This window comes from Microtus pennsylvanicus, chromosome 17 (genome assembly GCF_037038515.1).
Source record: "Microtus pennsylvanicus isolate mMicPen1 chromosome 17, mMicPen1.hap1, whole genome shotgun sequence".
Taxonomy (NCBI): domain Eukaryota; kingdom Metazoa; phylum Chordata; class Mammalia; order Rodentia; family Cricetidae; genus Microtus; species Microtus pennsylvanicus.
Genome location: NC_134595.1, coordinates 33,602,687 through 33,618,766, shown reverse-complemented (window position 1 = coordinate 33,618,766; position 16,080 = coordinate 33,602,687). Strand labels below are relative to the sequence as shown.

Genomic DNA, 16,080 nt, shown 5'->3' with positions numbered 1-16,080 from the left:
CTTAAAGTCGAATCCACACTGAACATGTAGACTTTCCCCTTGTCATTATTCCCTAAACAATACATCAAATAACTATTTACAAAGCATTTATATCATATTAGGTTTTGTAGGTACCTAGAGATTATTTTAAATGAGTATATGCATAGATTGTATACAAATACTTCAGTAATTTGTGTTTGTGTTCTGCAAATACTGCCGTACTTTATAAATGGAACTTGGGTGTTCAGGCCCTTCAAAGTCTCCTCACTACCTGTGGCTGTCTTAGCTGACCATCCTCCTGGCTGTTTTCATCTTTCTCCCATATGGGCCTTAAGCCTTGTGGCATTTGTATATCAGGCAGAATGCTGTAGTTTGAACTCTCAAATTCAGTCCTCCAGTCCACAGGTTATTCTTTCCCCTGGTCCATCCACTTCCACGAACAGAATCGTAAATCTGTGATTAAATGGGGTGTTTGTCTTCAAAACTGTGTACTATGCTGAGAGGCAACTCACTCCTAATTACCAAAGTTTAATCTGTTGTCTGTTGAAAATGTGTCATATGTATTTTTAAAAGATAAGACCTACACGTAGCATTTAATTCCACCAAAAACTATGTATAAAATCTGTTCCCTGTGTTGAGAATGGAACCTTATCCACTCTTCAGTAGATTTTGGAAGAGAAAATTTCCACTTGAGGGCAATTTTCCGCTCAGATACACTTCTGGACTTTGTCTCTGACATCTTCATGATGCCCTGTGCTTTGCCTCTTCCCTGGGAAGTCATTTCTAATCCCAGTTTTGAAACATTGATTTTTTTTCACCCTCTTGAAGTCTCTTAGGTTAGCGGGCATTCTGACCTCAGGCAAATCACAGGCAAGTCAAGTACTTGATCATAGACAAATCTTATTCTGGTAGCAGGGTTCATAAGGAATTTGGGAGGAGAAATGGAAAATTCTGTAGGTCCATCAGCTCAGAAGGAAGTACACATCTTCTCCATTCATCTGGGGCACTGGTGACTGAACAACTCTTAACCGTCCTTGATGGATTTTTTTTTTTTTACTTAATTGTACCTTGACTCAAAATATCCAAATAACTGAATAGCCATGCAAGGGCTCTGGCATTAAAGTGGGCTTCTGGGATACATGCCAATGCGCTCCTGTTTTGAGGAGAGGATATAAGTGGAAAGATTAAGTGGAGAGACAGCTCCACCCCTCTAAATCTTATTCCTATGTTCCATTCAAATCTTGCTAGCCTGATTTCTGTGGGGTCCGGACTTTGGAAATTCTCTCTCTCTCTCTCTCTTTTTTTTTTCATGGATGTCTCAGTGCACCTTGTTAAACCAGATTTGGACCCCAGCCTGTTCATCTGGTTCCAGCTTTTCTGATTGGTTCCAGTTTCCTTGCTCATTAAAGCCAAGATAATCTGGCACCCACTAGTCAGGCATCCTCAAGTCTCTGGCACCAAGGTAAACCTGAAAGCCAGTGGGGAGGCCCAGTGACCCAACACTCCCAATTTCTTGGTAAGAGACAGTCTCAGTGTGCCAAAAGGAGCCCTGGGATAGGAGCAGAAAAATGGGCGTCATTGCTTTGCCTCTGCTGTCCCTGGAAGTTTAGGCCTGTCTGTGATTCCCTGAAATTCTTTCCTCAGCAATAAAATAATAGTTTAAACTAGACATTGTTGCAAGTTTCTACCAGTTGCAAATTGTAAGTATATGAAAAACAAAAAGAAATGAGATGACCCTGGCACACAGATTATACCATGAAAAACCTAATTAACGACACCCCCATTCAGCTGAAAGCAGTTTGGAGAGAAAAAAACTGCGCCCATGTTCCCAAATATTGTTTATAAATGTTCTTTTACATTTAAAGGGGGATATGATATAGAAATGAATAATTTGCAATGGTATGGATTTTAAGGTCAATTTTGTTATATGTATATGTATTTCTGATCTTGATTAAGGTATTGTGATTGTGTAGTTCATTAAAAAATGTAATGTATAATTAGGAAATATAGGTTGCTAATGGATAATCATCAATAATAGTCAAATTTGTAGTCATGTTAGATTTTCTAGATATATAGAGATATATTTCAGTTATAAAGGCATTCTTCATATCTTTCAAAGACTGCAGAATATGGCATTTAAAATATTTTAATAACTTAGAGTTTTTCATGACAATGAGACGTGTCTGCTCCTGGCAGCACCAATCTACTTCAAAAGGAAGATGGGCATCGAAGAGGCTCCTTATGGAGTTGGTTAGCCATTTGGGCAAGAAACTGTTCTTGCCTGGACTGTTGCATAAACTGGACACAAAGAACCTGCAGAGAGAGGACTGCTGAACTTGCCTAAAGGTGAGATGGTCTTTTGGGGTTCCTGATTCATGAGAGTCTGCGAGACATTCTGCAGGACACAGCAGAAAGTGACTGAACTGTCTTTGGAATTTCCTGCTTCGTGGAGGTGTCTACTGGATACTATGGGCCTGTAGGCCGAAGATGAATGCCCCAACGGTACAGAGGAACTTTGGGTGACCGTCCAGGCAGCGAGATGTCTCTGTCATTTCTAGAGCTTTGGATTTCTTGTTTGCTTAGGTAATATTATATCCTTCTGGAGTCTTTGATGGAGTTGAAGAATGGTTAGCTATAGTTATACTTTTCCTTAGTTATGATAAAAGATAAAATAGATATAATTATTGTAACTGTAATTCTTACTTGATAACTGTTTTGTTATATGTAATCTTACTATGTTAAAGTGAAAGTCTTTCTTTTTTGTTTAAACAGAAAAGGGGGAAATGATGGGGGATAGTCTTCTGTTTTGTATTAATTTCATTGGTTAAACAAAGAGACTGCCCTGGCCCTTTAATAGGACAGAAAATTAGGTAGGTGGAGTAAACAGAACAGAATGCTGGGAGAAAGAAGCTGAGTCAGGAGTCACCATGATTCTCCTACCGGACACAGACGCAGGTTAAGATCTTCCCTGGTAAGACACCTCGTGGTGTTACAGGGATATGTAAGAGCTAGCCAATAAGAGGCTGGAACTAATGGGCCAGTCAGTGTTTAAAAGAATACAGTTTCCATGTAATTATTTCGGGGCATAAGCTAGCCATGTGGGTGGCTGGGTGGTGGCCCGGTGCCGGGGACGCAGCCCCACAGCTCCCTATCTCAACAAGACAATGTTGCAAGTTTCTACCAGTTGCAAATTGTAAGTATATTAAAAACAAAAAGAAATAAGTCCCTTTTATATCTGTTGTTGTGAAAATAACAATCATACTTCAGCTGTGCTAGCTGTAGCGTATTCTAATGAAGATTTTCACCGAGCTACAATTCTAGTACTCAGGAGATAGAGGAAAGAGGATTAGAGTTGGAGGCCAGCCTGGATTACCTATGTAATCTTGTCTCAGACAAAACAGAAAAACAAAAACAGTAAGTTAAGTCATCTGGTAAAGGCACTTGCTGCCAAGCCTGATGACCTGAGTGAGTTTGTCCCCCCCAGAACCCACACATGGTGGGAGGAAATCACCTCCTGCAGATTGCCCTTTAAACTACACAGGTGTGCATGATCAGAGCACAAGAGTGCACACGCACAATAAATAAGTCAGATAGCTACTATAACAAAATGAGAAAGAACAGCATTCCTGATCTCTGAAACAAAGGTAATAATATCTAACTCAGAATTGGTGGGAAAATTAAATAATTCCTCAAATCCCTAGCACTTAGAACTGTGTCATATAAACAGTAAGTGTTCAGTGACTATACTTAATTAATATTACTACAAAATGGAAAGATTAAACTTAACCTGGAATCATCCTAAGAGTTGTACCTACGGGAACAAATGTGCAGCTGTATCCAGAAGCTGAGATGTGAACAGAATAGAAGATCCAGAAGCACCTACTTTATACCTGTGCAACCTGGGTTCAGCTCAGTGTCACCGCAGTATAGTGAAGAGAAGGTTTTACTGATCAGTAGTGCCAGGTCAAGTGTGTAGCCTATATAGGAAGAAAGTGGGGTTTGATCCCTGCTTTGCACTATACATAAAAATGAACCCCATGTGACTCATAGACCTACCTGGGAAAGGTAAACCATTAATACACCAAGAATTTGGCAGAATAATAATTTCATAGCCTTAGGGGAGCCAAAGGTTTCTTAAGCTAGGCATGAAAAGCATGATCTGGCATGGTGGTGGTGCATGCCTTTAATCCCAGCCTGGGAGCCAGAGGCAGGCAGATCCCCAGGAAACCTCGTCTTGAAAAACCAAGAAAGCAAAGAAAAGACTTACAAACTGGACTGTCTGTTGCTGTGATAAAATACCATAACCAAAATAACATATATAATAAAGGGTTTATTTGATGTGTGTGTGTGAGTGAGCACACACACTCTCTCTCTCTCTCTCTCACACACACACACACACACACACACACACACAGTAGTTGATAAGCTATTCTTGTAGCAGGTTTACATTTTTTTAATATTTATTTTATTTATTTATTATATATACAATATTCTGTCTGTGTGTATGCCTGCAGGCTGGAAGAGGGCACCAGACCTCTTTACAGATGGTTGTGAGCCACCATGTGGTTGCCGGGAATTGAACTCAGGACCTTTGGAAGAGCAGGCAATGCTCTTAACCACTGAGCCATCTCTCCAGCCCCCGCAGGTTTACATTTTTGCATGTATAAATTATTAATATAATTTTTGTTTTGTCTGCTGTGAAGTTAGAAAATAGTTTCTCCTTAATGCAAAGAAATGAATGAATGAAATTGAGTAATTACATCCAAAAAGTTATTTAACATCACTAGAAATAGCCATAAAAAACAAACAAATAAATAAGTGGCTCTGTAATGAGAGAAGAACCCTTCCAAGTTTTTATCACTAGAATATAAAGTGAGGAACTTTTGCCTCTCAGAATTGAAAGTGAGAAAGGACATGGTAATTTCGAGTGAAAGGAAGGTTTAGACTGGATTAAGCAGGGTAATTACAGTTACACATAGTGACTAGACATTTAATGGTGCCTGGTGCCTATGTGCTTTGAAATGTATAAAATTACGTATCTTTTAAATTTTGCTTTTAGAAACTAATAATTATGTCTTGTTAATTAAGAGAAAATAGAACAATCCATGAATGGCTGAATGTGGTGAAGCCTGCCTATAATCCTAGCCCTTTGTGAGACTGAGGTAGGAGGATCCAGAATTGTAGGCCAGACTTTGCTCCATAGCAAGTTGGATTTGAGACCAGCTTGGATTAAGTGAGACCTTGTATCAGAAACAACAACATGAGAAAAGGGGTACAGATAGCTAAAAGGATGGAGGAAGAGAGGATAAAGATGAATCAGTCCACAAACAAGCATAAAAATTTGCAAAAATTCTGTAGTCAAACCTCCATGTAGGCCTACAGTGGGGATCACAGAGTGCTCACCGCACCACAGAGTGGAGTAAGACTAGGGCTCCAGGACAGCCATAAGCACCAGGGAAGTGTTTGAAAGTGCTTGGAACAAGCTTAGGTGACCTGGAGTCTCATTTCTTCTTTGGAAACAGTTGTTCTGCTTGGAAAGGGTATCCTGGTCCCTGAGGGTGCCTTGTAGAGCCGACCTGTGCAACCATCCACCAAGAGTCATATGCCAGCACCTATGTCATGGCCCCTGCCTAGGCTTGCAGGAAGCTGTGTATGTACTGTGGGCCGAGGGTTGGATGGAAGCAAGTAGAAGGGTATTCAGTATTTTGTCTGTGCATTTAAAAAGTAACCTAAAACTTAAATGAGAAAGACATCTGTCATGGAAAACTTAGAGTTTTCTTTTATGCATGAAGAAATTCACAGTCCTGTCATCCAAAGGAAACCTCTGCTGTTCCCTTCGTTTCTCTCCAGACACTTAAGCCAGGTTTCCAGGTTTTTGTTATTGTTTTGTTTTTGTTGTTCTTCTTCTTGACACCTCTGAAAACAAATACAAATATCAGGAATAATCTTGGAAAATGATTTCCAAGGTCCAGAAGTCATCACTGGGGACATTGTCATTCAATAACCCTCTTGTGCCTCTTTGGCTTCTTTCTTTTAAAATTTGTACCTAGTTTTACTTAACTAAATTTTGTCCTTTTCAATTTTTTTCATTTCCTTGTATTCTTCAGTCTTGCAATTTTTGGGTGATGGTGCTGATGGAGGGTTTTGGACATGCACAAAAGCCAGCTGACAGAATATTATAAAAAAAATTCTTGTTGCTTCTTCAACCCTCAAACATGGCCTGTCTGCCCCGTTTCTACCCTAGCCATCCTCACCCACCCCCACCCTAGCTCTTGTTGCACCCTCTGAGTCTGTAACCACTATCAAGGAAGGACCCTTCCCCACCCCTGAACTTTACTGTGTTGGCATTGAGGAAGCATCAAATGCGTGTGCTCATTGTTGTCCCAGGCCCGACCGGCTGGCCCAGGCTTTCCCCACTCACTTTGGAGATGCCTGGAAATTCCCAGACATTGCCTGTGCCAGCCTCACATGTTCAACCCCTCATTCTCCTTCCTATTAACGAAGGAGGCCATTGCTCAAGTCATTTGGAAAGGGAAAAGTGGAATTTACTACCTGGGTGTTCCTCTTCCATGCAGTTCGTATAAATTTAAACTGAGATTCCTGAGAATTAGATTGAACATGACAAAAATTGCAGTGTGGGCAGTTTTACTGAGCACTTGCAGATTGATAGAGCTCTTTGTAACAATGAAGGGGAAGGTTCTTTAAGCTGCCTAGTTCCAGAAGGTGAGCTCACCAGTTAAGGAGTTTGTAAAGGTTCACTTTAACCGTTTGATGGGTAGCAAAAAGAGAGACAGAGAGAAAGAAAAAAGTTTTAAAAAATGCACAAACTCTTCCAAAACTGGCACACCTGAGAAGTTGTGCCAGACAACACCTCCTCAAACACACAAACCTTGTGTTGCATTCAGATTTGTGTCTCCTGGAATTTTTCATTGGTTCAACTCCTTCTGAGTTTAAGAAATATCCTCAAATCCTCAGCACGTCACGACCGTGGAGTGCTGCCATGGCCTGCCATCTCGGTGGTCAGCTTTTGTGTGAGGAGATTACATAACAAAATACCACACGGAACTGGAAGTCGTCAGAGTTTGAACTGTCCTTCTTACCTAGCAACTCCGTCAGTGTTTCCACCAAAGTCAGCGGGACTTTGCTTGTCCCAGCTAAAAGAGGGAGTTTATTGTGTGGCCGCAGGTGATATAAATACAATTGTTTTTCAGATGTTTAGTCTGTCTTCCCAAAGTGAAACCCTTACTGCTGACTGTGTTCTCTCAGCCCTTTCAGTCAGCTTAGCAATCTGAGCTCTTGAACTAGATTTCTTTCTTATAGGTTGGAAACACTGGCCATGGGGTCAAGAGGGTAATCCCCAAGAGCAGTATGTTCCCATCCCAGGTTGGATGGGAGCCCACTGAAGCCTGGCATCTGCTGTGTTGGGGAGAAGGGAGGCCTGCAGGTGTTGCTTGCTTTCGTCTGCCTGTGCTCACTCCACAAACTACTCACCATGCAGTTCATTTCTTTGCCTGTCAACACTATTCTTCAGAGACCAATCCCTTCTTTGGGGTTACTGTTTACAGTCGGTATCACCATAAACCTCAACAATAAACCTATGCTATGCAGAATGAGGCCAGCAGCCAAATCAGAATGTGAACCTGGTATACTCAGTTTGTCTCTTCCCATCTTGGGTGAAATAAAATCTACATGCTTCATCCTGATCCAGCAGTCCTAGTGACTTCACTAGGCTCCTACTACTTCCTATCCTTTCTTCCTCCCTGCCTTCTTATTCCTTAGGCTCCTCAAGCTCGACTTACCCCAGCCCTCCGCTCTGGATATGCCCTTCAGCCGTCATTTGACATCATTCTACCTTGTAGGCTTCAGTGTATTGCTCAGAGTCCACCGTAACTAAACTTGAGACATGACAAGCATTCTCTCCCATATTGGTACTTTATTCAAAGTCTCTTCTATTATCTAAGTAGAGTTCTTAATCTTGTTATTTATTTACTTGATGCCATTCTCTCTTCACTAGAATACAAGCTCCATAGAAAGGACCTTGTCTGTCTTCTTTATGAATATGACCCAGCCCCTGGGAACATACTTGATACATCCATGGTAGGAGCTTTACTGGCATTTGTCAAATGGCTGAATGAGTGGTGGTGGTTGTCAAGAACATGTTTGGAAAGAGTGTTAGGATTGTGAGATAATTCAAAACCAAGCTGTGTGGTGGTGTCTCACCTGAAGAAGAGCTCCAGACGCCTCATGTTACTGGCAGAAGTCACAACTGTTGCTACCCTATGCCAACCCTGTTCCACTTTGTCTTAGCTAGATTCTTGTCCCCTAAGGACATGGGCTTGTTCTGAGCAGCCTGTAAGCAGGAACAAGTGTAGTAAATAAAAATTCTAGGGAAATGTGTGTTGGCTTTGAAAGAGGGAAAAAACACACATACTTGCCATTTTTATCAAAGAATGAAGTAGATTACACTGGGAAGTTCTGACTTTGAAGTCAGGGGGGAGGGGTAATGAGAAGCTCTGGGGGGGGGGGGGGGGTAAAGAAGGGATGGTGCTGGAACTTGACCATCAGGACAGTCCTGCCATAGAAAGCCCTCTATTATCCCGGATGGAGTGTAAGGAACATTAGGAGCTACCAGGAACAGGTGAAGAAGTGTGTTCTCTCTCTCTCTCTCTCTCTCTCTCTCTCTCTCTCTCTCTCTCTCTCTCTCTCACACACACACACACACACACACACACACACACACACACACACACCCATAGGAGGGTTTGTGGGGAATGAGGGCAGTGCAGAGTAGCTGGAGTTCCTGTGCGAGGAGACCCATCACAGTGGGGAGGCAGGAAGCATTGAAGAAGGCAGGGCCAAGAAGGTTAAAAGTGCCTGGGATAGACAGGTATAGGAGTAACTTTGTTGGTTTCAAATTAATTGCCATGTACTGAGAGGAGTGGAAAAGCCAGAGTAGTAGGACTCCAGGCCTGTATTTTGAAAAGAGTACTATCTTCTGTGTGGAGGATGGGTTTGTACAATGGCAGGGAGCAATGAGGAGCTTAGAAGGTCTTTCTTAAAGGAAATGATGGTCAGACTAGTAAAGTGGGGAATGGCTGGGGAAGAGGTCTGGGTAGATTAAAGAAGTTTGGAAAGTAGAGTGTAGTGTGACTGTTTAGCAAAGGTCTGAGTGGGTCCTGGATTTCCTCTGGTCCTCTACATGAAGGTGCTTTTGTTGCTTTAGTTGGGGAATAACTCTGCTTCCTGGAACAGGAACAGGAAATGGATTTGCTATGAAGGATTCATGTGAGGTACCTTTGGAGCAACTAAATGGCACTTACTAGTAGGCTTGTGTCAACCTGAGTTCAGAGAGGTCTAAAGCCCAGAAGTGAGTATGCTGGACAATGCAGGAAAAGCAGACTTAGCAGAGAAGTTAGCTTGGCAAAAATCCGAGGCCTGACACAAAGGCGTGGATGGGACAAGCAGAGAAGGAAAAGTCTTCAGGATTCAGTGGCATAGCTCATTAGTGACCCAAACAGTGCATGGCTATATTCAGGCAGCTGGAACAAAGTACGATAGTAACTTACTTCTCACAGTTCTAGAGACTGGGGAGGTCAAGATGAAGGCACTGACAGCCCAACTGTCTAGTGAGGGCCCACTTTCTAGTGTCTTTGTATGGTGGAAGGGACAGGGGCACTGTTTCAGAAACTGTTAGGTTGTTTGGTTGGTTTTTTGTTTTGTTTTGTTTTGTTTTATTTTATTTTGTTTGTTTGTTTGGGGTCTTTTGGGGTTTTACTTTTTTCCAAAGATGGAATCTACAGCTTGGAGCTTTCCAAGTAAGGATTCTACCACTGATAGTATATTCTCAAATCCTAAGATCTCTTTTATGAAGACATTCATCTCATTGGTCTAGGCTCTGACCTCATGGCTAATCACCTCCCAAAGGCCCCATCTTCAGATCACACTAGGGATTAGGCTTCAATATGTGCATTTGGAGAGGACACAAATACTCAGTTTATTACAGAACATATTGAGGTTTCTGTGAGGAATGTTCTGTTGGAGCTAGAAGATTCTGTCACCAAGGCCCATACTCAGTAGTGGTGCAGGCACACTCAAGCGACCCAGGTCTGGAAGGGCCTAGTCTTACTGTAGCTAAGGGAAGACTGCCAATGTCTCCATCTCCACCACCCCTGCCTGGGCAGTCCTTAATGCTGGCCAAGCCTCTGGTAGTTAAGACAATCACTCTGCTTCCAGCTAAAGCTGACTGTCAACTAGAGATTTAGAAAGGAACTGCCTGGGTTTCCAGGACTTACTCTTCTAATTAAAGAGAACTGGAGTTAATAGCTTAGTGGTTGTTCCATAATCAAGCCCTGCTACAAGTGGTTAAGAAGCTTGGCAGTAAGAACCAAAAGAGCCTTCAGGGACAGGGGTGTGGCTGTGAACAAGGCTAGGAAAAGGACTTCTGAATCCAAAGCTAAGAATGTGGCTTCCCTTGAGTCATGAATGATAGGGAGGGTTTTTGAGCTGTGGCCCATTGAGACAGAAAATTAGGTTGTTTCATCTTGTCCTGGAAGTGACTGTGGGTGGGGGTTATAGATGGGGGAGTGAAAGGAGCAAAAGCTCTGGAGTCAAGCTGACTTGGAATTGGGGTTTATCATATCCTGACTGGGCTACATTGGACCGTAATTTGCAGCCTCCCCTAACCTCAGGTGTTTTATCCATGTAATCTGTAGGGCATGATTGTTGTCGATGTTAGATTATACTCAGAGGCCCTGGCACAGAGATAAATTTTAAAAGAAAGTTATTTCTGCAATTGTGATTAGCATTTGAGGGGACAGGATTGAACCCAGGGCTTTGTGCAGAATGGGCAAGTAATGTATCATTGAGACACATCCCCAGCCCTGATTATAATTTTTATGAACATCATTGCCAATATTATGTCCATGTAGTTGTCATAGATTACAAAACACTTTCCTACTTTACCATCAATTACACTTCAACACACTCCCATATGCTTTTGTCCTCTGTCATATCAGTGTATCTGCTAGGTACATTAGGCCCAGTCCTCCTTAAAAGGGGGAATTTCCATGTATTGATGCCTGTGTCAACCAGAGGCTTCATTCTGTATATCATGGGTTTATGCAAGAATGTACTTTATTGAGGGTAGAGAGACAGTTCAGCAATTAAGAGCACATGTGTTATTTCAGGACTCACTCGGGCAGCTCACAACTGCTTTATCCCTACCCTGGGAGACCTCACATCCTCTTGTGGACTCCATAAGGACTGCACTCAAATATACATACTCATATTCACTCTCTCTTCCTTTCTCTAAAAAGAACTGCAATAATGTCTTTGGAAAAGAGAAAACCCTTTCTCCTAAGTGAGGCTCTTGAGAACAGAGCAAATGACCACCTTGAGGATAGCCCCACCCTTAAGGATATGGCCAGGACACTGTCAAGAAGTGGTTGCTCCAGCTGAAAAACTGTATTTGAAAGGGTGGTTTCTAAGCCCTGGCTCTAGTCTATTAGTATTTCACATGAGTGAAAACGTTCTGATATTCTCCTCAGGTCATTCAAAGGAATGTGTGTATTCCTCTGAGCTTTGCAGTCTCTGTACAAAGTGGAACAGGCATGAATGGCTTTGGGGAATTCTTCTTTCCTGATTTCACTGCTCCTTAAAGTTCATGGGAAGTCCCCTTTGCCCTAGTATATAGAAAACTATATTTTTTAATTTTGAGGAATATTTTATATTCTTTTTATAATTAATTTATTTGTATTTTATGTGCATTTGTGTTTTGCCTGCATGTATGTCTGTGTGAGGCTGTCAGATCTCCTGAAACGCGAGTTACAGACAGTTGTGAACTGCCACATAGGTGCTGGGAATTGAACCCATGTCCTTTGGAAGAGCAGCCAGTGTTCTTAACCACTGAGACATCTCTCCAATCCCATTATATTCTTTTAATAGACATTAAGAGAGAGCATTTTTAAAACCATTGTACTCGTCCTCAATGTCCTGATATCACGACTGACCTTTTGAGGTGTGTATTTTCTTTCATAGAATAAAAGTTCCAGTGCCACTGTCTCAAGAGTTCTGCAAGTTCACATTATGAAAATATATGTAATAAAATATTTATTTAGGGTTTTCATAAAAATGTCCAAAGTAGAGAATAAGAGAGTGTCTTTTGCTGGGTTGAGAGGCTCTGCAGGAAATTCAGAATGAAATTCAAGTCCCTCAAATATATTTAGATTGGCCTCCACCGTGTTTTATCTCCTGTAATGAACTCTTTGTCAGTTTGTCAATTTTCACTAAGTTCAGAAAGTTCATGTATAGTAACACAGATCCCAAGTTTAAAATTATGGTTTATATCATGATGTAATAGTCATCTCTCTTTTCCTTTAGTCAATATTTACCTGTGAGGCCGACATATTATAATTCTGACTTCAAAAGAAGACCCTTTATTTTACCTTCTTCAAGTGTTGGTTTTAAATGTTTAAAATATCAGAATTTAGAAGCTGAGCCATCCAAGACTCTTGCCTGTGGTTGCTTGGAGTAAAGTTCCTAGAGCATCAGGCAAAACAGGCGTGTGCAATTCACCAAGTGACCCAGCAGCATAGCTGTGTGCCTATCAGAGTGACTCTGCTCGACTTGGAGCCAGCTTGATTTCTCCCAGCTCCCAGCCAGCCTTTCCCCTGTGGAAGATAAACCCATTACGTCACCCCATAGCAGCCACTGGGCTGCCTTGGACTTGGCTTCACCTTTGTAAATGCTCCTACAAGGTTGTGAAAGAAACAACAAAACAAAAAAGCAAAGAACACTTCGTGGGAGGATCTCTGTGTATCAGAACGACTGAAGAATAAATTCTATGCCTTGTCTGAACTCTTCAAGTACCCCATTTTTAAAAACTGAGGGAAGAGTTATCCCCTAGGAAGTAGGTATAAGAAATAGATAAGAGTTATAGGGCTGGAGAGATGGCTCAGTGGTTAAGAGCACAGGCTGCTCTTCCAGAGGTCCTGAGTTCAATTCCCAGCAACCACATGGTGGCTCACAACCATCTGAAATGAGATCTGGCGCCCTCTTCTGGAGCACGGGCATACATGTATACATAATGTTGTATACATAATAAAAGTAAATAAATCTTTAAAAAAAGAGTTATAAGTGTTCCATATAAAATATCTGATGGGCAAGTGAGATGGTTCAGTGGGGGAAAGACTCCTATCTTTAACTCTGATGATCTGAGTTCGAACCCCAGGGTTCACATAATGAGTGGAAAAACTGATTCCCTCAAGTTTTCCTCTAACATACAGATGTACATCATGGCGTGCTCACCCCACACACCCATGCATAGAAAACTCATAAATAAGAACATAATTTTAAAAACATTAAGACTGTCTAATGCCCTAGGACTGGTCACACAGGTCACCAAAGGAGCAAATGGGGATGTGTTAATAAGCTCCTTGATTTTAGATGAGATTCTCAGCAAGTCAGAATGGAAAGAGTATTCATTAGCTCAGGAATGGCCAAGTAGACAAATAAACTGGGTTCATCCCCATCTTGATCCTGGAGTTCAAACGAGGTCACCCTGGATTTTCCCATATTTCTTAGACTTGTTATTTTCTATGTTACTTTTACCGTGTGAATGAAGGTGGTTCCTGGTAACTACAGGCTTATGTTGTCCCCATTTCTGGGTTCAGAAGAGAGACCCTCTTGGACAAAGTCCATGTTGGCCCTGAAAACAGGCTCAGAAACCTTTTGTTTGGGTCATATGCCTATGCCAAGAATAGTCACTGTCAGCAAGGATGGGATGTAGTGGAATTACATCAGGTGCATGATCAGTTTAAGCACCTTCAACCCTATGCTTGTATCTTGAGTGTATCTTTCTCCATGCTAAATGCTTGTTTTATACGTATTTTCTTTAGATGTTGTCCATTTTGTGTATTTCCATAAATGCATATATAAGTACTTCCATATATGTATTACATGTGTGCATATCCATATGTGTGTATATTTATCTTCATATGGCATACCATATTTGAAAGTTTATTAACAGGGCATTCAAGAGTAAATCTTAAGTTTATAAAATACTTCTCCTGTGGCCCTAAGGGTCAGTTCCACCAGCCTGGGTACTGCCTCTTTGGTGCACCTTGTAGTGGTTGAACTATTGGAAGAAAGGAAGGACAGGAGAAAGAAACAAAATATTGATTCTATTCAATAAATATTGAGTTCCCACTATGCACTGGCACTCTTGTAGGCACTGAGCATGAACAGTCAAGAAAGGCCCTGTTTGCAGTGTTTACTCAGTAATCTTCAGAAAGGTAGTGAAAATATACTATGATACTTGGCAAGGATGAGTGTTCTGGGGGCAGACAACAATAGTATCTGAAGAAGGACACTTAAAAGAAATCCCACACTAGTTCAGAATTGAATATAATAGAGGATTATTTATTTAGGGGTAGACTCACAGAGCACAATACTCTGCTCAAACAGGGAATAGTAATCAATGTCGCAGCCGGAAGAGAGAGAGCACAGACTCACATGTTACATCAGCATTTATAGTATGTAAGGTTCCACCCAAGTGGGCAGGTAACTTAAAGGCTATTGGCTACAGGAATTCCTACAGCACCTACCCCTTTTGTTTAAATAAGAGAGTTCTAAGCATAATACATACAATAAGAACAAATGTGTTAAACAAGAAACGTGATAAATGTTTTAATAATTATCTTATCTAGTGAGTTTAAGTCTTGTATAAGAATTAACTTGGCCAAGTCATGAGAGGGAAGTAACTACAACTATCTAGTCTTCAACCCCATCAAAGATCTGAAAAGGGAAATAATATTACTTGAGTAAGTAGGAAGTGTAATCAAGCAACGAATGACAGAGACAACTGGCTACCTGGGCAATCACCCAAAGTTTCATTTTCAATATTGGAGCAACCAACTTTGGCTAAGGCCTAGAGTAACTGACAGACCATTTTCAGAGGCAAAAAAAAAAAATCAAAACTGTCTTACCCTGTCTTGGCAAGATTTAACAGTCTTTTTTCTTATATCCTGCTTGTCCTGTCCAGACATTGTGCATTTTGTCAGTGGTTGATGCATGGACAGTTCTTTGCCCAAAGGATAGTTTTGCAAAGCTGAAGAATACAAGCTCCAAGTGGAGTGTCTTTGGTGTTCAACATTCTCTCAGGAATAGATTGGTGCTGCCAGGAGCAATCGTGTCTCACATCAACAGAACCTTAAGTTATTTAAATGCCATATTTTACAGCTCTTTAAAGTGGTTGAAGATTACCTATCTATGCAGAATACAATTTCTCTGTATTTAAAGAACCTGATTAGTCTAACTATAAGTATAACAAACATGGATGACTATTGACCTATAATTCTTAATACCTATATAACTTAAAGACTAAGACTTCATATTAAAATATTAAATAGTCTTTAAATGACTGTACAACAAATGAGGACAATGATCTCAAAATGTAAACAATGTATAAGTATCTTGATCAGAGGTAGAAATGTATTTTTGCAATATGATAAATATATCCTAAAATTGTATCATTATACAAAATGTCTTAAGCAGAGGTAGGAGCATGCAGGCGTACAATATGACAAAATAACTTTGCCTAGGTATGCAAATATTGTAGATGAAAATAGGAACATATTCAATATAATTTAAGTTTGTATCAATATGCAAGAATCTATACCAATGTAAATAATAGCTCACAAGTATTCAGTCCATTATTCACTATTAGTATTAGTGTGAGTAAGCTCACACTAATCTATTATCCCATCCAAGTATCAATAGATACACAGTAGGTATTTAAGCAGGCAAATAAAGAGAGGACAGAAGAACTTCTTGCTTGGAGATTCTCTTTAGGTAGACCAATTTTAAGTAAAGAGATTGCTGATTGCAGATCCTGCTGAGATAGCCCAAGCATAGGAAAAAGAACCAGCCAGACAAGTTTCTGAATGGAATAAGGTAAGATGGATGCATTCAGATTAGAAAGGTTGTTATGGCAACTGCATCCACACTATGTGAAAGATCCTGCAAGCCTACCAATGTACGTTGAGGTGAGACCATGCATGGCCATAAACAGTGAGCTCAGAAGTAACATCACCAAATGCATGC

At 40.9% G+C, this 16,080-nt stretch overlaps 1 protein-coding gene across 4 annotated transcripts in view; it reads left to right on the top strand.

The window, feature by feature from the left end:
- Positions 1-16,080, top strand: part of Dis3l2 (DIS3 like 3'-5' exoribonuclease 2) — a 328,490-nt gene that overhangs the window by 225,172 nt on the left and 87,238 nt on the right. The gene's annotated exons all lie outside the window — the stretch shown is intronic.